Source organism: Balaenoptera acutorostrata, chromosome 2 (genome assembly GCF_949987535.1).
Source record: "Balaenoptera acutorostrata chromosome 2, mBalAcu1.1, whole genome shotgun sequence".
In the NCBI taxonomy this organism is placed as follows: Eukaryota; Metazoa; Chordata; class Mammalia; order Artiodactyla; family Balaenopteridae; genus Balaenoptera; species Balaenoptera acutorostrata.
Window position 1 is genome coordinate 48,199,256 of NC_080065.1, and position 22,284 is coordinate 48,221,539.

The following is a 22,284-nucleotide window of genomic DNA, read 5'->3' on the forward strand; positions in this document are numbered from 1 at the left end:
TGAGGCATAAAAATGTAGAGAGCCACGCAGTCTGTGCCCTTCAGCATGGTACCAAGGCTTATCTCTGACAATCTCCAGTTAGCTTGCTGATTCGGAGTGCTTATTTGCCAGAATTTAGCTAAATCCTGCCTCTAAAATACTGTTGCATTTGTTTTGGGGAACTTTTCATACAGGATGTGGTCCAAGCACCTAAAAGTTTAGAACGCTGGAACTATATAATGCTTATAGTACCGGTTGTATGATAACTTTTTGTGACTGCTTGATGATAAATGTTTGTATAGCAGAATTCAGCTTGAGACTTGCTAGCATACATGGTAGCAAGGTTGAAGGAAGGAGACCAAGAACACTCACGTACCTCTTACTATAGGACATACCTCCCCAAAAGAATCTCATAATTATGAACAGCAAAATTGGCTTAGGTTAATTCACAGCTCATATCCACCAACATTCTTCTATAATTGCAAATCTTCTAGTCTCTTTTGGACTGCCATTCTTACCCTCTTTTTCAAAAAAAATTTTTTAAGTATGTAGATTTACAATACTAGTTTCAAGTGGACACTTAACTCTTATTAAACAATATAACCCAGAGTTTAGATAATTATGCCAATATTAGAAACCTTCTATCATTGAAGATTTTCAATAAGAAAATAGATTTGGCAAAACTTGAACTCTTCACCTGGGATTTTTCCCATGCCCCTTGCCATGCCCAACAGTGGCAAATAGGCTCCCATGTCTCTGGCTGACTCAGTGTCTCTGGAATTCCCTCCTTCATGCATTCCATGGGAGCCTCTGTTTGGTGGCATTTAGTACATGGTACCAGGCATCTGTTGTTTTGGCTTGAGTTCAATCTGAACCTTTGTTGTTTGACTGGGTTTTGTATTTCTGAGGGAATTTTGTTTGTTTGTTTGTTTATCATAAATCACCAGCTCTGCTAAGCAGCATGTGAGGCTGTTGGGAGTGAGAGTTTAATGTTTTGTTGCTACTGGAAATAAAACTTGAAAAATTCTTCAAAAGTGCGCGTCATCTGGATTTTTCAGAAAAGGAAAGGAAAAGATCTGCTGTATGGTCTCCTCATGCTATTTTTCTTTCATGCATTTCAACAAATAAGCAAACATGCAAACAAAGTAATGGAACCATGGCGTTTCTCCTTGGTTGAGGTCCAGACCGTTGACCCCCATTGATCTGTGCTTCAGTGAAGTTGTGACAGTGGCAGGCAGGAGTCCTGAAATAAATGAAACAGCTGAGCGGACCGTGGGAGTAAACGACTTGCCCATGTGGATCTCTGCTTTTCTTTCTACCCTGATCTCTTTGTCCTCATTCATCCTAATGAAAGGATGCTGGAGGAGAGAACTACAGGGATGGAAAACCCCTGAGAGAAGACAGCACTAAATACAAAGCCAAAATGTGAAACTGGTTCTGAAAAGTGATGGTTGCTTGTTTGTGCTGCATAAATTCTGAGTACATCTGTGAATATGCTATTGTGTATCAGGCTCCCCAAGAGTAAATATGCCCAGACTCAGGGATTATGTCACCTGATCAATACCAATGATAAACCAATCAGCACCCTGCTTGTGGGAGGTGGGGGATGGGTGCGGGGAAATGTGGACCCAAGTAACAGCGGTGATAGGGAAGGTTGTTTTAAGGGTTGACGCTGTCAGGTTAATCTGTCAGTTTTAGGTAGCTGATAATATTTTAAGGGAGTTTTTTCAAGTTGAACATAATTCTCATATTTCACAGGCCACACCTTTAGAACAGGTACCTGATTTCTTATATATAGCAGCTTCTTTCTCTGTCCCTCTGGTAAGAAGACTAACCGTTAACTGTTGAACACTTGGTTCCTGGGTGACGGTTCATTCCTTATATTATAAAATCTAAGGCAGTAAATGCATGCCATACTTTATTCCCTTCCGAAGATTTTGTTGGTGATTTGGTACGTGAACCTGATGGCTCGTTTGCTTAGTTCCTTAGTAAACATTGAATGAGAACCTACAGGGCAATAAATATGAACATAAATAAATATGTGGGGGAAAGAAAAATGAACAGGGATTAAGAGAGCTGCCACTGATGTTTATTGACTGCCTTCTGTAGCCCAGCACTCACTTTTTTTTATATATATAACTTTGGCTGCATTGGGTCTTTGTTGCTGTGTGCAGGCTTTCTCTAGTTGCGGCGAGCGGGGGCTACTCTTTGTTGCGGTGTGTGGGCTTCTCATTGTGGTGGCCTCTCTTGCTGCGGAGCATGGGCTCTAGGCGCGCGGGCTTCAGTAGTTGTGGCTTGTGGGCTCTAGAGCGCAGGGTCGGTAGTTGGGGCGCACTGGCTTAGTTGCTCCGCGGCATATGGGATCTTCCAGGATCAGGGCTCGAACCCGTGTCCCCTGCTTTGGCAGGCGGATTCTTAACCACTGCGCCACCAGGGAAGTCCCCCAGCACTCATTTTTTTAAAAATACTTTTTATGATTAAAAAATGTACATAGATAAAATAGACAACTGATGGGAACATACTGTGTAGTAGCACAGGGAACTCTACCTAAGGCACTGTGGTAACCTAAATGGGAGGGAAGTCCAAAAGGGAGGGGATATCTGTATGTGTATGGCTGATTCATTTTGTTGTGCAGTGGAAGCTAACACAACATTGTAAAGCAACCATACTCCAATAAAAATTAATAAAAAAAATAAAAGAAAAATAAATGTTAAAACAAAACAAAACAAAAATGTGCATAGACGTAACAGTGAAATCATTCCTCAAGGCTTATAATGCAAAACACTAGCCCCTGTCTCACCTAGCCCATCCCAGTTCTCATCTCCTGCAGGAAACCACTTTTAATCCTTTAATCTTCTGGTATTTGCTCCATAGTTTTGCATAATGCTATACACTGTTCTGCTATTTATTTATTTGTCACATTTAGATATTGCCTGTGAACATTCTACAATGGAAGACAATGGTTTAACTTCCTTAAATACCTCCTCTCACCCCAAACACATACTTCTACTTTCTCTGTGTTTATAATCTAAATTATAATTTTTGGTCAGATTAATATTCAGTCTATACATTGCTAGGTTTACATAAACATTATTCATAGTTAAGCCAGGTAGATACCTGGGTATGTGAGGAACAGAATGTTTCCAGGGTTTCACTCTCCTTACAAAGACTTTCAATCAGTGTTGTTTTCACCCCACCAACACTCACTTGCAAAGTTCCTCCTGCCTCCAAAGCCTGAGCCTTCTGAGATCCTGAAGTGCAAATGAACCTTCGTAGTGACTTTATTTGCTGAAGAGTTTCCCTTTTTGCTGGTCTGGCTAATCAGTTACCACAAATCAGTCCATTGCTTTCTAAACATATGTTCTTTTTTTCTCCTCTCTCTCTTATCTCTTTTCCCTTGCTTTCTTTGCCCTTATCAGTTTGAGAAGTTTTTGTTTATCACTGAAATTTTAATGTGTTTCTGAAATAAACCATATATGTTTCAATCTGCTATGTTTAACTAAAGTTTCAAGTACTCTTTTAAAAGCCTAGCTAATAATTCTCCATGCGATTATTAACCTCATTTTATAGATGAATAAAACAAGGATGGGAGAAGTTAGATAATTCGCCCAAGGTTGTACAAATAGTAAATGGTAATTTCACTTACTAATAAAAATCTTGTTCTTTTCTTTCCAGCACATTGCCTTTTACTGTGAGACACAGTTCCTGTTTTAAGGACTTTACAGTTTTTGCGGGGAGATAAGACAAGTGCATGGCCTTTAGAATACAATGCATGAAATGTCAAGAACAAGAAAAATGGCGTGGTGTGCAGTGGAAATTCAGAGGTGAGAGAAATGTTTTCCTGCCCATTTCTTTGTGTCTGAAACCCCATTTGGAATTGGAATGTATGTTTTGTAGTACTGTATGGACATTTCTTCATACAGAAATCTTAATTCAATGGGATTTAACCTCTATTCTTTGGTCATTTGGGATTCCATGGAGTCTTCGGAGTGAAGTAGACAGTTAATTTATATCTTCACGTAATAACTATTCTTAAGATGATATTTTAGGAAGAAAAGGCAGATTTTTGACTCACTAAATATCTATGAGTGTACTTGATAGTAAAGGCATTCAAGAGAGAATTTTTCATCTGTTTATTTTTGCCATTGATGTTGCACAATCCTTTTTTTTTTTTTTAAGCTTTCTTAGTTTTCTTCTTTGAGTTTTATAGATTTAGGTTTTATGTCTATGATCCATTTTTAAAATATATTTTTTTATTGTGGTAAAATGTATATAACACAGTCTTTCACCTTGTTAAATCTGAAGTGTGTGGACAGCCCTAAATGAAGAAGATGGGTTATAAATTTATCCATATCTGTCCAGACCTGAATTGATTTTTTTTGCCAGTTTGAACTATGATCACTTTATGCCACTTGTGCTCTGTGGCTACAAAGCACTGTCTACAGAGTGTCCCAGGAGGCAAGATCCCATGGAGAGTCGGTGCATAGTTTCTGGAGCCAACTGGGCTGTGTTTTCTTCCAGGCTCTGCACTAGCTGCTGTTTGACCTTGGGAAATTTCACTGACCTACTCTCTCTCTCTCTGTATCAGATTTCTCACCTGTAAAATGGGGATAATGACAGAATCTAGCTCATAGTATTGTTAGAAGAATTATTTAACTTATTGGCTACAACAAATGTGATGCACTTACAAAAGTATCTGGTACATGGAAAAGACTATATCATCAACCATTCTCCTTCTAGGATCCTTGTGAGGAAGCAGTCTCTGAGAGCAACGTATGCTTCAGGGGCTGTTTTGTTTGCTATAGTGGAAGCTTCTTCAATCACATGTTTATTATTTTATTTTTCAACCTTTTTTTTTAACATCTTTATTGGAGTATAATTGCTTTGCAATGGTGCGTTAGTTTCTGCTTTATAACAAAGTGAATCAGTTATACATATACATATGTCCCCATATCTCTTCCCTCTTGCATCTCCTTCCCTCCCACCCTCCCTATACCACCCCTCTAGGTGGTCACAAAGCACCGAGCTGATCTCCCTGTGCTATGCGGCTGCTTCCCACTAGCTATCTATTTTACATTTGGTAGTGTATATATGTCCATGCCACTCTCTCACTTTGTCCCAGCTTACCCTGCCCCCTCCCCGAATCCTCAAGTCCATTCTCTAGTAGGTCTGCATCTTTATTCCCATCTTGCCCCTAAGTTCTCCATGACCATTTGTTTTTTTTTTTTTTAGATTCCATATATATGTGTTAGCATACAGTATTTGTTTTTCTCTTTCTTTTTTTTTCTTTAACATCTTTATTGGAGTATAATTGCTTTACAGTGGTGTGTTAGTTTCTGCTTTATAACAAAGTAAATCAGTTATACATATACATATGTTCCCATATCTCTTCCCTCTTGCATCTCCGTCCCTCCCACCCTCCCTATCCCACCCCTCTAGGTGGTCACAAAGCACAGAGCTGATCTCCCTGTGCTATGCGGTTGCTTCCTACTAGCTATCTATTGTACGTTTGGTAGTGTATATAAGTCCATGCCACTCTCTTACTTTGTCACAGCTTACCCTTCCCCCTCCCCATATCCTCAAGTCCATTCTCTAGTAGGTCTGTGTCTTTATTCCCGTCTTGCCACTAGGTTCTTCCTGACCTTTTTTGACTTACTTCACTCTGTATGACGGTCACTAGGTCCATCCACCTCACTACAAATAACTCAGTTTCGTTCCTTTTTATGGCTGAGTAATAGTCCATTGTATATATGTACCACATCTTCTTTATCCATTCATCTGTTGATGGGCATTTCGGTTGCTTCCATGTCCTGGCTATTGTAAATAGAGCTGCAATGAACATTGTGGTACATGACTCTTTTTGAATTACGGTTTTCTCAGGGTATATGCCCAGTAGTGGGATTGCTGGGTTGTACGGTAGTTCTATTTTTAGTTTTTTGAGGAACCTCCATACTGTTCTGCATAGTGGCTGTATCAATTTACATTCCCACCAACAGTGCAAGAGGGTTCTGTTTTCTCCACACCCTCTCCAGCATTTACTGTTTATAGATTTTTTGGTGATAGCCATTCTGACCGGTGTGAGATGATACCTCATTGTAGTTTTGATTTGCATTTCTCTAATGATTAATGATGTTGAGCATTCTTTCATGTGTCTGTTGGCAATCTGTATATCTTCTTTGGAGAAATGTCTATTTAGGTCTTCTGACCATTTTTGGATTGGGTTATTTGTTTTTTTAATGTTGACCTGCATGAGCTGCTTGTAAATTTTGGAGATTAATCCTTTGTCAATTGCTTCATTTGCAAATATTTTCTCCCATTCTGAGGGTTGTCTTTTTATCTTGTTTATGGTTTCCTTTGCTGTGCAAAAGCTTTTAAGTTTCATTAGGTCCCATTTGTTTATTTTTGTTTTTGTTTCCATTTCTCTAGGAGGTGGGTCATAAAGGACCTTGCTGTGATTTATGTCATAGAGTGTTCTGACTATGTTTTCCTCTAAGAGTCTTATAGTGTCTGGCCTGACATTTAGGTCTTTAATCCATTTTGAGTTTATTTTTGTGTATGGTGTTAGGGAGTGTTCTAATTTCATTCTTTTACATGTAGCTGTCCAGTTTTCCCAGCACCACTTATTGAAGAGGCTGTCTTTTCTCCACTGTATATTCTTGCCTCCTTTATCAAAGAGAAGGTGGCCATATGTGTGTGGGTTTATCTCTGGGCTTTCTATCCTGTTCCATTGATCTATATTTCTGTTTCTGTGCCAGTACCATACTGTCTTGATTACTGTAGCTTTGTAGTATAGTCTGAAGTCAAGGAGCCTGATTCCTCCAGCTCCGTTTTTCTTTCTCAAGATTGCTTTGGCTATTCGGGGTCTTTTGTGTTTCCATACAAATTGTGAAATTTTTTGTTCTAGTTCTGTGAAAAATGCCAGTGGTAGTTTGATAGGGATTGCATTGAATCTGTAGATTGCTTTGGGTAGTAGAGTCATTTTCGCAATGTTGATTCTTCCATTCCCAGGACATGGTATATCTCTCCATCTATTTGTATCATCTTTAATTTCTTTCATCAATGTCTTATAATTTTCTGCATGCAGGTCTTTTGTCTCCTTAGGTAGGTTTATTCCTAGGTATTATATTCTTTTTGTTGCAATGGTAAATGGGAGTGTTTTCTTAATTTCACTTTCAGATTTTTCATCATTAGTGTATAGGAATGCAAGAGATTTCTGTGCATTAATTTTGTATCCTGCTACTTTACCAAATTCATTGATTAGCTCTAGTAATTTTCTGGTAACGTGTTTAGGATTCTCTTTGTATAGTATCATGTCATCTGCAAACAGTGACAGTTTTACTTCTTCTTTCTCAATTTGGATTCCTTTTATTTCTTTTTCTTCTCTGATTGCTGTGGCTAAAACTTCCAAAACTATGTTGAATAATAGTGGTGAGAGTGGGCAAACTTGTCTTGTTCCTGATCTTAGTGGAAATGGTTTCAGTTTTTCACCACTGAGGACGATGTTGGCTGTGGGTTTGTCATATATGGCCTTTATTATGTTGAGGAAAGTTCTCTCTATGCCTACTTTCTGGAGGGTTTTTATCATAAATGGGTGTTGAATTTTGTCAAAAGCTTTCTCTGCATCTATTGAGATGATCATATGGTTTTTCTCTATTTTTCAACTATTTGTTGAGTGCCTAATATGTTCCAGGCACACTGCTTGGTGCTCAGGATATAAGGGAGACCAAAATCAGACATGCCCCTGCTTTCATGGAATCCTCAGCATAATGGGAGAGATGGTCACCAATCAACTAATTATACAAATTACAACTTGATAAGTGCTAGGAAAGACAGGCTACATGGCTCTTTGTTACATTTGTATATGCAGAGTTTAACCCTGAGAGAGCAAAACTGTGTTTCTTTTTTTAAAATTTATTTTTATTGAATTATAGTTGCTTTACAATGTTGTGTTAATTTCTGCTGTACAGCAAAGTGATTCAATTATAATTAAATTATACATATACATTTTTTTCATATTCTTTTCCATTATGGTTTATCACAGGATATGAATATATTTTCCTGTGTTATGCAGTAGGACCTTGTTGTTTATCCATTCTCTATATAATAGTTTACATCTGCTAATCTCAAACTCCCAATTCATCCCTCCCCCTCCCCCACCCCCTTGGCAACCACAAGCCTGTTCTCCATGTCTGTGAGTCTGTGTGTGTTTCTTGAATAATCCAAGAAGAGCTCTGATGCAAAAGAAGGGAAGGGCTGTTCTGTGCAGAAACTGAGAACATCCTGAGAAACTAATTAAAACCTTCCCTTTTGATTACACCCTGGAGGATGGGAATAGCTTCCTCTCTCGCCTTTCCTTGACACAACTTGCTCAGGAGGAATGCAAAGGATGGGTGGGATCTTTCCCAACATGAGAGTGAAAGGAAGCAACATACCAAAGAGATGACGGAGTAAGAGGCACTGCAGCTGCTGATTCCACCTCCACCCTGTGGGACAGCCACTTTGCAATATTTCAAAGGTGAAGGCAACTTACAGGAAAGAAAAAAAATGCATTTAACAAGTTCCTTGTCTGGAGGTCTGGATAGGGGTGGAGCACATTTTAAAGCTGCATTTATGGCAGAAATATACACAGCTTTACAGACATCTGTGCCTGGGGTTCCCAGAGCCCAAGTGTGCATCTATACATGAAGCACACTCAGTTTTTCAGGGCATTTGTCAAGAAACTTGAATATTGAAGTCATTTGAATAGAACACTGGTTCATTTCTTGTGTACTCCTAATGCCAATTTCACCAGAAAGCAATAGCTGGGAATTACATCCAGAATTCCCTCTGCCATTCTTTATTACCAATGCTCGAAAAGGTGGTGTCCTTCTGAACTTAATTGTTAACCTCAGAAAAATACATTCTCTTTTAGCATATTGTAGCACATGAGGAAAAATTGGGTTTAAATATGAGCAAGGACATGGTATTATATACCAATGGCCAAGAAACAAAATGTATTTTGCCCCCATTTGACCTGTGTGTGTGTGTGTGTGTGTGTGTGTGTGGGTGGGTGGGTGTGTATGTATGTATGTATGTGTGTGTGTATGTATGTATGTGTCTCTCCATTATCTATCTAACTTCATCTTGTTCACTTTCTCTTCCTTCAAGCTGTTACATTTCATGTGGTTGGTTGATGGCTCTGCATTCAGCATGTAAAACAGTTAAGTGATTATTTCCTGAGCATCTACTTGGAGTTAGACAGGAACGTCTTTGAACTCATGAAGATCATAGTCTACAAGTAAAGGCAGATGTGAAACACATAATTAAAAGTAAGATGAGTGTCAAGAAAAGAGATATATAGAATACTCTGGAAGCATATAGCAATAGTAATAGTAATAACAACTAAGATCAAGTCAGTGCTTACTCTGTACCCAGGCACTGTTGTAAGTGTAGGTACTATTAACTTTAATTCCCATATCCCACCTCTATTGTCACTATTTCCATTTTATAGATGAGGAAACTAGAGCCAAGAGGGATTAATCGCTTATGTACTTTTCAAAGGTTGCCCAGAAAGAAAGGGGTGGACTGAGATTTGAACCCATGTAGTTTGACTCCTGTGTTCTCTGACCAAGTACACGTTCCTAAGGAAGAGAATTGACCCTAGTCCTCTTTGAGGAAGTGTACTGAAGTTTGGAAACGTTTTAATGATTTGTTGCTGTTGTTGTTTGTTTGTTTATTAGAGTACCCCTTTAATAAAATAAATAAGGGCAAGTATTTTTCTCTGTAAGCATTAAGATAGATTGGAAATAAAAATAAAATGCCCCTAGATGTAATATAGTAGGATCCTCAGGGGCAGGGGGCCAGATATTAGGAAAGAATAGTGAAATTCGAGTAAACTGCGGAGTTTAGTAGTGGTCATGTACTAATGTCGGTTTCAGTGTTGGTGACAAACGTACCATAGTAACGTAAGACAGTAACAGTAGGGGAAAATGGGTGAGGGATATATGGGGACTCTGTACTATCTTTGCAACTTCTCTCTAAATCTGAAAATATTCTGAAATAAAAAGTTTACTTAATGAAAAAATAAAATAAAATGCCCGTCAGTCTGGCCAACCCCCAGCAAGGCTTTATTAGCTGCAAACTGACCAGTTCTCTAGGAGAGACGTGGCTTCTCTCTGGTGTCCTTCCTGTACTGCGTAGGCAGGGCAGCATCTTCAGCATCGCACAGGGCATCTGTGCCCACGTGTTTCCAGGCCTCTTTCTGGCCAGGCCAGGCGTTGTCTTCATTCGAGCCGTGCCATCCTCTGTAGCCCGGGCATCTTTGTGCTCACCATCATCTCCTTGCCCTTTTCCTTCCTGGCCATTTGTGTCTTCTATTCCTTGCTCTGATTCCATCCAACGAAATGGTACCTTAACTTTGTTCTGTTAGGTCTTCATGTAGCATGTTCTAAATCAAGTACTGATGTCTGGGGCATCCAGTTGGGTCGGGTTCACATTCCCATTTGTGGAGGCTGGCAGTCCGAAGCCTGGGGGACCAGACAGTGGATGACTCCTGTGGAAGGTGGGCCCCCTGAGGAGGCTTGTCTGCCCTACCCGTGCAGCACCCGTTGTTTTTGATCTTTTATTATTGTCACATGGAGTTTGACAACTTCCCACCTCTGCCGTACTGCAAATAGCCAGCTAGCTAAGGAATCAATACAATAAGCTTCAGTTCAGGAATGTGCAAAAGAGTGAGAACAATTTTGAGTTAAGTGATACGAGAAATCTTCATAAAGTCCCAATGATTCTGCCACCTGAATATTTCTCAAATGTATCTCCTCCTGTATCAATCAGAGTCCAACCAGAGGAAAAACCTCTCCAGATATTTTAAAAGAGAGTTTTTGTACGGCAAATCAGTTATACAGATGGTGGAAGAGATGAGAAGCCAAATAGGAGACAAAGCAGCAACTCAGATGTTAACCACAGCAGGAAGCCACAATCAACCCTGGGCTGGAGGGACAAAAGGAGGAAGTGGGGTTCCCAGAGCCCAGGGCGGGATCCTTGGGCAGAAGCCAGAATTAGGGCCTGTGCACGTGCCAAGGAGGAGATGCAGCAGCTGCTGGAGGTGTCACCTGAGACCCACAGAGGGAGGGTGAAATACACTGGATTTTCCTTTCCTCCTGCTTCCCCATCTCCTGACAGTAACTACCAGGGGCCCAAGCTAATGGGAAAGCAGCCGACATGGAAGGCTAGTAAGCGCAGCCCAGAGAGGTTAGCCCTCCTTCTGCACAGCGCAGGGACACTGCCACTGCCTAGGCTGAGGCCTCCCCTCTCTCTTCCTTGTACCATTACAGAATCCTCATAATCACTCTCTTGACTCAGCAACTGCAGTTTCCCTCCGTTTCATCCTCTATATGTCAGATAGTGATGTTGCTAAAATCCAAATATATACGTTAAGCTCCTGTTTAAACCCTTAGCTGACTCCCTGCTGACTACAGGCTCAGCCCAAGCTTCTTAGCAGGGTAAACAGGGCCTCGCTCCTGCCCGCCTCTCCAGCCTCACCTTCCACAGCTCCCAGCATGACACAGCTTCAGTGCACTGAAGACTCCAGGGCACGCAGGGGGGTGTGGGCTACTTAAGTGTTTGCCTTGTGGATCTCAGAAGAGGCTCCCTGGCCCAGGTGTCAAGGTTGTCATGGGGGGGATGGCGGGAACGGCAGTCATAGGTGGCACTCTCAAGAGGCTTCTAGGGCCACCGTGAGGGCTCCTGGAGAATAGGAGAGGACTTGTAGAGGGAGCGTGTGAGAGCACATAAGACTCTCTATAGATGCTCCTGGGAGACAGATGGGAGGAGAAATGGAAGGGCCTTGAAGGGATATCAGCTAATGGGGGCATGAGTCAGTGAGATTTGAGTGCTTAATAATGAAATCCATCAAGTTGGTTAAGTTTGAGGAAACTGAGATTATGTTTGAACGAGAATAGAGTTCAATGTCCAAATATGTTTCTCAGAGCATTGTTACTAAAATTATTCCATAAGTTCAAAGATCTCTAGCAGAATGAATGAATATGAGGGACTCACTTCTGATAGGCACTAGAAGCTATTTATCTGTCATGGGGCCTTGATTAAAATGAAGAAGGAAATTAACATACATGAGCCTCTTAGAGAATAATCAAGTTTTAGAAGATATGGTGAGGACAAATAGAAGGTAGAAAGCATGAGTCTGGGACATCTGACAAAGTTTCAATGAAGTTTCCATACCTTCTAGATTTTTAGAAATATCTTGTCACACCATACATATATATCAATCTTCTTTGTATTCCCCTATAGTCTTACTGTAATGTGAACCTCCCTTAGTGTGAAGTTAAAAGGTAACACTACTCTTCGTCAAAAGAAACCAAACATTTATTTAGCTAACATAAATGTGCCAAGCATTGAGCTGGACAGATTACATAACGTATTTCATTTTGTTATAAATTTTTGTGTGACAGATGAGGGAAATGAGACTCAGAGAGGTTAAATGACTTGCCCAAGGTTGTGTCACGAGTAGAGGCATTGGTATTTAAGCCTAGGTCTCCTTCTACTACCCCGCATTTTCTATCTGTTAGTAAGCAACCCTCATGATGGACTGCAAGTAAGAATAACTTAGTATTGAATTCAGTGTTCTCACCAAGAACATGAAAATAACATTTGGGTTTATTTCCAAATAGGATCCCTAAAATCCTATGTGCAGATTTCTGAAAAATATGGAATTCATTTGGAAGGTTTATTTTCCTATCGAATTATAAAGACCACCCTACATCTCTCAAAAATCCAGGCATTACGATGGCATCCTTGATACGTCCAGCCTTTGGACTAATATATTTATTACCTAATCATTTTGAGTTTTCAGTATGAAACACTGATTAATATCGTTGTTGCATGTTGGGAGAAATCCTTGGAAAGCAGATTCTGAGAGGGAGGTAAGTGTTTAGGGCATCTGTTAGGTAGTGATCTTGGGAATCAGCCCTGCGAAAGAGAGGGCAAAGAAGCAGAATTCACCACAGCATTCACCACAGTGAAAAATGTAATTCTTAATAAATCTGTGTGTATACAATAAATGTATATATGTGCTGATATACAACGCATGGTAAAATATCTAAATATATACAATATAGAAACAAATGCTTTTTTTTTCCTAGTAATTTTTTTTTATATACAGCAGGTTCTTATTAGTTATCCATTTTATACATATTAGTGTATACATGTCAACCCAATCTCCCCATGCATCCCACCACCACCACCCCCAACCCCCTGCCGCTTTCCCTGCTGGGTGTCCATATGTTTGTTCTCTACATCTGTGTCTCAATTTCTGCCCTGCAAACTGGTTCATCTGTACCATTTTTCTAGGTTCCACATATATGCATTAATATACGATATTTGTTTTTCTCTTTCTGACTTCGCTCTGTGTGACAGTCTCTAGATTCATCCACATCTCTACAAATGACCCAATTTGTTCCATTTTATGGCTGAGTAATATTCCATTGTATATATGTACCACTTCTTCTTTAAACATTCGTCTGTTGATGGGCATTTAGGTTGCTTCCATGACCTGGCTATTGTAAATAGTGCTGCAATGAACATTGGGGTGCATGTGTCTTTTTGAATTATGGTTTTCTCTGGGTATAAGCCCAGTAGTGGGATTGCTGGGTCATATGGTAATTCTATTTTTAGTTTTTTAAGGAACCTCCATACTGTTCTCCATAGTGGCTGTATCAATTTACATTCCCACCAACAGTGCAAGAGGGTTCCCTTTTCTCCACACCCTCTCCAGCATTTGTTGTTTGTAGATTTTCTGATGATGCCCATTCTAACTGGTGTGAGGTGATACCTCATTGTAGTTTTGATTTGCATTTCTCTAATAATTAGTGATGTTGAGCATCTTTTCATGTGCTTCTTGGCCATCTGTATGTCTTCTTTGGAGAGATGTCTATTTAGGTCTTCTGCCCATTTTTGGATTGGGTTGTTTGAAACAAATGTTTATATAATTATAAAATATATATTTATTGTATAGACAAATGGTAAAGGCAATAACTACGTGGATCAGGATGAAAGCTGGACTTAAAAGAATTAATAACTTGGGCAATGTAGTGCCTACAGATGAAAGTGTGGAGTCCAGGAGGGAGCAGAGGCTCCGGACTTCTTGAAGCTCTCACACTTCTTACCACCGTAGGCTGTATTGTTGCTGTGCCAGTGATAAGAATGCACTGGTCTGTTGAGTGATAGTGTCCTATGTACACAGAATGGTATTAGGCTTATTGTCTTTGTTTTTACATGTTTGCTGATTCTAAAGACTAATACATTATGAGTGGAAACAGAAAAAAAAATAAAACCAACATGTGGTAAAAACTTTTTGTAAAAAAAATGAACATTAATTCCTCAGAAATTGCAATGGCCCTGCCTCTGTTTACTTAGTCAGCTTCTTCCTATTTTAGCCATTCCCATCTGAGAAGGCAGATGTCTAACCACAGACAGTAAATCCCCATACATCCAAGGGGAAAGAAGGAGAGGCTAATGTAGCTGTCCCTTTTAGTGCACACATGGTGCACAGATGCTTACAAGACTCTGCCAGGCTATCTCTTCCTTCCGCCCATCCCTGCTTCTGACTCAACAGTCTAAATCCAGAGAACTAAAGCTCTCCGTGGCTCCTTGAAGCACAGGCCCTGATAGTTGGTGCCCAAAGGGTACGGGTAACATGCTCACAATGATTGAAAGGACAAGTGCCTTCAATTTGTTCAGGTGGAGCTGCAGTGTGGAGTGCATGCCTAGCATGAGCTTAGCTGCACTTTGAGTTAAGAAACACTGCTGCCTGAGGCAATCTAGAAAACGTTGGCCCTCCTAAAATGACAGCCCCGTTCATTGTTGACATTTTTCTTCCGTTAGTCCTTTCCTGTCCTTTTGGACAATGAGTTAAGTCTGATTTAGCTATTATCTATATCAGCAAGTCTTAATCACGCCCCAAAGATGTGAATGAGCCATATATGTTCTTTCTTTAAAAAATTATTTTATCTCTCCATTCATTCGTTCATTTGCTCATTCATTTATAGTTCAGTAACTGTTTTGTGATTTGATAGTGCAGGTATTTGCTCCAAGGCTGAAATGCAGAACTGGTATCATGCACAGAGACTATTGTTTGAAAATACAGAGATGGATATTTAGAGTGATAGAATTCCAGTTAGTCTGATTATCATCTTAATGAAATAGCAGGCAGTTGGCTTTCCTTCTGTTTATTTTCTTCTGAACTTTCTCTAAATAATGTCACATAATTCAGAAGCCTGACTTTCTTGCTTCCTCTTTTTATCGTATGTAAAGGCATCACTCAGGAGGGTGCCCTAATTCATTTTCTTTCCATGTGTTTTAACCTTTGTTAAACCTCATATCATCTTGCTCTAATTCCTTTACATAGAATTGTGATTTTATTCCATTTTTCTTGTTTTTATCATTGCTACATAGAGGGGGCAAATTTTATCTGGACCCCCAATATTTCATCAGGGCGTCTGGTTTTCTAGCAGCTTACTTATGAGTGTCAGTGGATTAGATTCCCTTGCTGGTTTGTTTTGTTTTGTGGCCATGGGCAAGTCAAACTCCATTAACCTCAGCTTCTCCATTTGCAAAATGGGATAATAATACTTACCTTCCACACACCTTGGGTGTTGTGAGAATGAAGAAGATAATGTTTGCAAAGTGCTTTGTAAAAACATGGAGCCTTTCATCTAAGGAAGGAGCTCAGAGTATTATTATTTTTGTTGTTACTGTTGGTCATGTTCCCACATGGCTTTATTTTGATGGTGTTCTTAACTGCAATAGAGTTGAATCACAGCGATGAGAGACGGTGAAGACATAGCAGTTCATCTGGTTCAAACGTATTATAGAATTCTTCCCCTGCAACATGCTCTTGTACTTTAGTCTTGCTATTTTTAAGTCCCAAAGCATCAAACATTACAGGGTCCATTTCTTCCTGCTTGACATCAGAACTCTTCTGAAGAACAGTTTCAATAGCAACTTTTGATCTAAGTATTTTCTTAATGACTCAATTGGAAAAACTTTGAGCCTCTGCCAGGAAGATATTTTTGCCCAATGTGAGGGTTACAATTATTGTCAGGACCCTTTACTACTTTCCTGGGGAACGGAGTCACAATCCATTAGCTTTCCTTCTGATGATGTTCTTTACAATGTTTACTCCAAATGTTCAATTTAGAAATTTACTAACCATTGGTCCATGGAGGAGACCAAACCTTGTTCAGAGATATCTCATTTCAAACACAGTTAAACTGCTTTAAATTCAATCTCAGAAGACCAAAACTATGTGCTAACTTCAACCTTGTAAGCTGCATGTATTTTGCTTTTGGCAGGTGTATAATCTATCACTGAAGATAGAGAGATTCTAACATCTGATATTACATAAATATTTGTTGAATAAGTAGATCGTTCATATTATATATATAATTCATTGTTATTTAATTCAGTAGGATAGTAATAGTCCTTTTGGTCTTTTTAGATTTATATATATATTAATATATTATAAAAATATATTAATGTATTATACGTATTATATGTGTATATTATATATTTACATATATAGTGTGTATATATACATATATATAGTCATGAATAAATTATTTGGAAATATCACCACTTACAACATAAATACAACTGGTATCCTGACAAAGGGACCATCTGGAATGATATACAGACTTCCAAAAGATGTGGAGCATTTACTATTTAGGAGTTGAAATACACTGGTAAGCCAAACATACTTCTCTTGTAATGCTGATTACTTCAGCCAGTGAGAATTAGTTTTGAAGATACAATGATTCTGTTTTCCCCTTGGCAATTGGTTTTCCATCCTTTTGCTATAGAGAGTAAGGTCTGAGGTTAAATCAATACCCCGAGTAATTCTTTCCTTTTCTTCTGCTTATGGTAGTTTAATTAATTACTCTCCATTAAACTGATCCCTTGATTAAAACTAAGCTTTTATTTTACGTGCTAATGATTATTGTTTTGAATGCAGTTGTGGTGCCCAATCAGAATCAGGTTTTAGGTTTAAGTGGAAGGATTTTATTTTTCATTAATTCCTGGTAAATCCTCAATCCAAGGATTTGAGCAATAATTAGGCTTTCTTAATAAAGAAAGAAGGATATGACTTTTAAGAGAGAACTCCATTCTAATTTCAAGCAGACAAAAAACTAAAATACATCTTTGAAAAATCTACAAAACTAATGAGACACTCTCTTGTGAGATATTTTGGAAAACTAAGGAGCATAACTTCATCGAAAACTGCTCAAGTTATTACCTGTTGAAATTGGATCAGAAAGCTTGTGACATTTGACATATTTTTATGTGGTATATGTCCAGAGAGTGGAATCATTGGTGGTCAACTTTTGGGATGCTTTGCTCTTTAACCTCTTTGCCTTTAACATGGTAGTAACTGGGTAGTGAGATAGGAGGTGGTGATTAGCTTGCTGAGTCAGTGGGAAGGAGCCCTGTAATACTGAATAATTATTTCTTTGATGTGTGTGTGGTTAACATGCTTAAGATTCTTAACACAGGGCCAGCTGGGTGCCAGATCTAGGAAGAGGAACTAAAATCAATTTTGTATGCCGTGTAGAACATAAAATAGCAAATCTCAGAGTCCGGACTTTGCCATTCTTTGTTTTCAACTTTTTGTTTTTTTTAAACTTTACACCAATCAGTTTAAGCACTTAATTTGTAAATTCCTGGCCCAGGCATATCAAAATATCATTATAAGTCTGTGAATCACCTTACCTACCATGATCTTTGTTTCAGGTAACAGTGGAACAAAAATCTGGACAAAAATATAAAGGCACAATGACACTACTGTTTTGGAACAAAAACATATCTTTCTTAGTGTTCTTGAACCTATAACACTAATGTGTCATTAATAGATTTAGTTTAGTGGATACCAAGTATTCTCTGACATTAGTCTCATCATGCTTTCATTTCCATAAGAGATATTCCAGTTAGGTCAAGCCCAGGGGTTAACTAAGGAGAATATAGAACCCAAAGTTGAAAATCATTAATTTTGTTCCTCTCTGTAATCACCAATTTATTACCATGAGCTTTGGTGCAATAGAAAATTATTACGTCTTTATAGATCTCAGTCATTTAAAATGGGAAGAATTTTGTTTGAGCCTTTGAGGTTCTAACACTGCATCTCTTTCCTGTCCTTAGCTGCCTTCTTCCAGGTCAGCCGCCTCTGATGCCCAAGAGAACAGCAACAAGATAGGATTTGGAGAAACCATGAGGGCCCCTGTTTTCTGAGCCTCATTTCCAGTTGTGGCAGCAAGATAGATAAGAGGAAGTATGAGTTGCAGTGAGATGCGGTGGGAAAGAAAGAATTCATACCATCAGGTGAAAATTACAAAATAATTGAATGATAACAGCTTGCAGGAAGTGTCACCATCACATGGGTTTTTTGACTCTCATATAATTGGCTAGGAGTCAAATTCAAGTTAAGGCATATTTTTTCCATCGCTACCACGTCACACTATAGATTTTGTTTTTTTATAAAAATAACCACTCTTTTTCCCAAAGACAGCTGAATGGTATTTCTTTGCCCCTCACTGGGACTTAGCATTGTTTGCAATGGCTGTGGGCAGCTGACTTGCATGAAAGGCAGGTTTCCACATTATATCCTCCTTGGCACGAACTCAGCACGTGGGTAGATGAACAGCAGCCCTTGTTCCCAGGCAGAGCTCATTCTCCTGACTTGACTAATATTTACCTAAACTGCTCTCTACCTCTTCCTCCTCTCTGAGATTTGTTTTTCTTGTTTTCCCAACCTGGATGCTTTCACCTACAACTCAACTTCCTTAGAACTGCTCTTGGCTCACCTTGTTCAGTTTTCATTTCCACGATTATTATATTTCTTAACTTAAGTGCTTCCCTTTGTTCTATAACATGACATTCAACACTGCTCTCCTGCTCTCTGCCAGGATGCCCTTTGCTATTGGTGTGCTTCCCACCTACATAGGTATGTAACAAGCTTCTGTAGCTAAGCTCCTGGCTTTTGATATTTCCCTAACATGTGTAGTTCAGCCTTATTTGATTTATCGCCAATATATCAACTCCCCCATGACTTCACCTTTCCATTTGCTTCTATGGATGTGAATGTCCTTCAGGAGAAACTGACTTTATTCCCAATAAAGAAACAATATCTGAAGACTTTTTAAAAATGACCTTAGAACATCTCACAAACATTACCACTTTCATCTTTTATATTATTTCTATTGAAAAACATAGTTGGAAAGCAAGCATTCAATTTTGAGATGGAAAATTATAGTAAAGGACAATTGCTTACATCCAGTAATTATATAGAAATATATAATCCTGAGAGCTGGCTTAAATATTTTTTAAAAACAAGGGGTAATATGCCCTTCTATTCTGCACTTTTCTATCTTTTGGAAGAACCATTCCTATAGCACGATCACATCATTTGGATTTATTTCAATAGTACATAAACAATACTTAATACGTGCAAGGCACTCTAATTAAGATACAGAATACATGGTCCTTGTCCTTGAGGAAGTGTGGAGAGATCCATCAACAGGAAGTCTATAGTAAGTGCTATGATGGAAGAAAAGCAAGTGTCCTAAGTCACAGACACACAACAGGCTTAATCAGACTGGTTGGTGTGGAGTACATCACGGAAGAAGCAGCACCGGACTGGAGCCCCACGGAATGGGGATACGCAGTAATAGGATCACTGCCTCCAGAGAAAAAACACTTGGAGCTATATTCTCTCCATCCCTCACCCACCATTTCAGTGTCCCTTTTCAGTATAAATATAGCTTCCAAAGATCCCATCTTACAAATCATGAATATGCCTTTTCTAGGAGCCATCTGAGTATGGATAGCTCTGTGCATTTATAATATAAAGTAAACAAGATTTCAGGCCTCAAAGAAATGAGTTTAACGATGATAATAACAAAATGATAGAAATTCTGGTAGTCTGGAAATTGCAACTGGAAATAAATGAAAACCAGAGAATTTAGGATGTCATTATCTGGGTTTTGAAGTTGTGTGTGCTTCACTGAGAAGTATATTGTGAAAATTCCTCAGGATGCTTGTTTCTCAATCTTGTGATTAGCCTCCTGAGACAGTCACATGGGCTGATTTCCTCTAAATCAGTATTAGAGAAGCATTTCAGGCAGACCACCTTGAGGTGATAATTGCCTTTCTCAGGAGACACTCACATGTGCTAGGTCCTCTGGGAGGAAATGAATGAATTGTCCATTGTGCATTAAATCTCAGACAAGAAATTTTAAAGGTGAATTTCCAAAGCATTAAGGCTCAGAGTAATCACCGGAGCTGGACAGCTAGCCTTGGGGGGCCCGCCCTTCCTAGAATCAGCAAACTCTTCCCTTGTAGAAAATTACATAAACATTTGAAGGTTTCCTTCTGTCCTCAGAATTCTACTTGTCTGCCAAGATTATGGTCATTTGAGCTGGAAATTTGGCCAGTTACAATCTCTATTAAGACATTGGTGGCTGCACTCTTTCCTGTGTTTGCTTATTCATGATCCTGTGATTCTCTGGGTCTTTGGGGTCTTTGGGGTCAAGAGCTGCCTCTGAGAGCTGTCAGCATGGAGAAGAGGATATGCCTATGTCTTTTCTATCTAAATGGCAGGGTTGCTCTGGAGTTGACCCAGGGTAGCCTCCCTGAGCCTCTCCTCCATCTCAAGTAAAAGCTTTATGTAGATCTTGGTTGAGCAGAAACCCAGAAACCATTATAGGACATCTTTCTTCATGACAACCAATAAATAGGTCTGCACCATATACAGCGTTGGTCACATGGCCAGTTCTTCTCTTTCCTGCTACCCCACATGCCACTCCTCATCCCTTACATCTTGACAGAACTTCTAGTGGAGAGGAATACAAAGCTTGGACAGCCTCTCTCCCTCCTCACTTCCATTAAAGAGCTATTCTTGGCTCCTTAACTCCCTACTGTCATATTGCTTTCAGAAATAAAAAGTATTTTCTTTCTCCAGTAGGCAAATGACTCAGAATTTGTTATTTCTCTCTACAGTCATTCTCATTGTTGCAGGTTAGGGTACACTGAGAAACTCTGAGATGGAGTTAATATCATACAGTAATACAGGGACCCTCATGGTTTCTCCAAATCCTATCTTGTTAGGGTACATTGAGAAACTCAGATGGATTTCTCCAAATCCTATCTTGTCGGAATATTTATTATGGAGTGTCCTTGGGACCAACATGCCTGGAAGGCTGGGAAAGGGAACAGGATTGGGAAGAAGAAGATGTTAAGCTGAGACACAGACCCAACAAAAGCCTTGGTCAACTCCACAGGGATCTCTGGAACTAGAATGGCCCTTCAGATTTGTCCTGAGTTTGACTGAGATGACCAGGCCTTTGTATTCCTGTATCAATCAGTCATCAGATGTGGGCAACCTCGCATGGGAATAACCTCGAGTGAGAGCTCTCTCTGCAGTTAAGACAACGCTGAAGGGGCTGACAGCTGATGGCTGTCTGCTGGCAGCATTCCAAATGGCTGGGACAAGAATCTCTTACTGAAGGAATATCTGGATGGATCTGGGTGGTGTCTACCACAGTCTACTCTTTGCTCCATTCAGATTACTTCTTAATATACGTTCAGGAAGCAGCTCTTCAGGATGCTTGTAAACTTTTCTTGGGATAAACTGAGGACAGGAAGTTAGTGGACCAACTATAGTCCAATGCTACAGCTGGTCTCAAGGTCACGACTCATACTCACTGCCTCCCTCCTCCACTATTGATTCTAGATTTTCCTCTCTCTCATCTTGCATCTCTGTCTCAGTTGCTTACCTGGTGGCATAACTGATACCCTCAGCCTTGAGGAGTCTCAGTCCCAGTCACCATGCCCTTCTCAAATCAGGATTGCTGTGCTTGCCCATTTGCCATTATAGTTGGGAAGGAAGGACCAAGAGATGCGCAACTGGATCACCTGGGTGCCAGACTTATTCCTCCATGCCCCACAATGTAATGGCAGCCCTACTACCTGATGACTGGTCAGCTGCCCTGCCAAAACAATGACTCCTATTCTTGCCAGCTCCTTGTGGCAAGGAACCTTAATAGTTCCTTACCACAAGGAGCCTGAATGCCCAAGCTGTAGTCAGAGGGTTTATTACCATTAGCAAAAATGTTCTCTTTTTAAGACTCAGAATCTGTAAACCCACAGAATCCAGAGCTGCAGAGAAGGGATGAATAAATTATTCAAGCAGGTCACTGGGAAAGGTGAGAGGTGGGACCACTTTTTTTTCCTGTAACCATGCATTTTTCTTATAACTATGTG

At 39.6% G+C, this 22,284-nt stretch overlaps 1 long non-coding RNA gene across 1 annotated transcript in view; it reads left to right on the top strand.

The window, feature by feature from the left end:
- Positions 1 to 22,284, top strand: part of LOC130707424 (uncharacterized) — a 120,196-nt gene that overhangs the window by 43,041 nt on the left and 54,871 nt on the right. The window contains exon 3 of the long non-coding RNA XR_009007321.1: positions 3,655 to 3,803. This is a non-coding gene — a long non-coding RNA (uncharacterized LOC130707424). The remainder of the gene's footprint in view (positions 1 to 3,654; positions 3,804 to 22,284) is intronic.